The sequence below is a fragment of the Salvelinus sp. IW2-2015 genome, linkage group LG13, assembly GCF_002910315.2.
Source record: "Salvelinus sp. IW2-2015 linkage group LG13, ASM291031v2, whole genome shotgun sequence".
NCBI lineage: Eukaryota > Metazoa > Chordata > Actinopteri > Salmoniformes > Salmonidae > Salvelinus > Salvelinus sp. IW2-2015.
Window position 1 is genome coordinate 50,106,293 of NC_036853.1, and position 502 is coordinate 50,106,794.

The following is a 502-nucleotide window of genomic DNA, read 5'->3' on the forward strand; positions in this document are numbered from 1 at the left end:
GCTGTACTCTGTCGGCCGTCCGCCCTCTGTCTGTCACTCTTTCTGTCCGTCTGTCTGTCACTCTTTCTGTCATCTGTCTGTCTGTGATTCTCATTGTTCTCCGTTGTCATCCTAACATGATAGACTGGGCAAGGGCACCATGTTGAGTTTGTCATCCGCACCAGACTCGATCAGACGCACAGGTTGAAATATCAAAACGAACTCTGAACACCTATATTAACTAGACCTAGTTAGTTTGTAGTAATCTCTTCTCTTCTTCTTCTTTGGACTTTGTTAGCGGTGGCAACCAACTTTAAGGTGCATTGCACCACCAACTGGACTGGAGTGTGGACCTCAGTTCAGCTTTCAATCACCCACGTGGTATATGCTCCTTGAAACCAATGAAGAGATGGGAGAGCGGGACTTGCAGCGCGTCAAGCGTCAAAATAGAAACCAAGTTCTATTTTAGCACTGGCTACGCGGACGCTCGCGAGCAGTTTGGACGAGATGATTGAATAACATG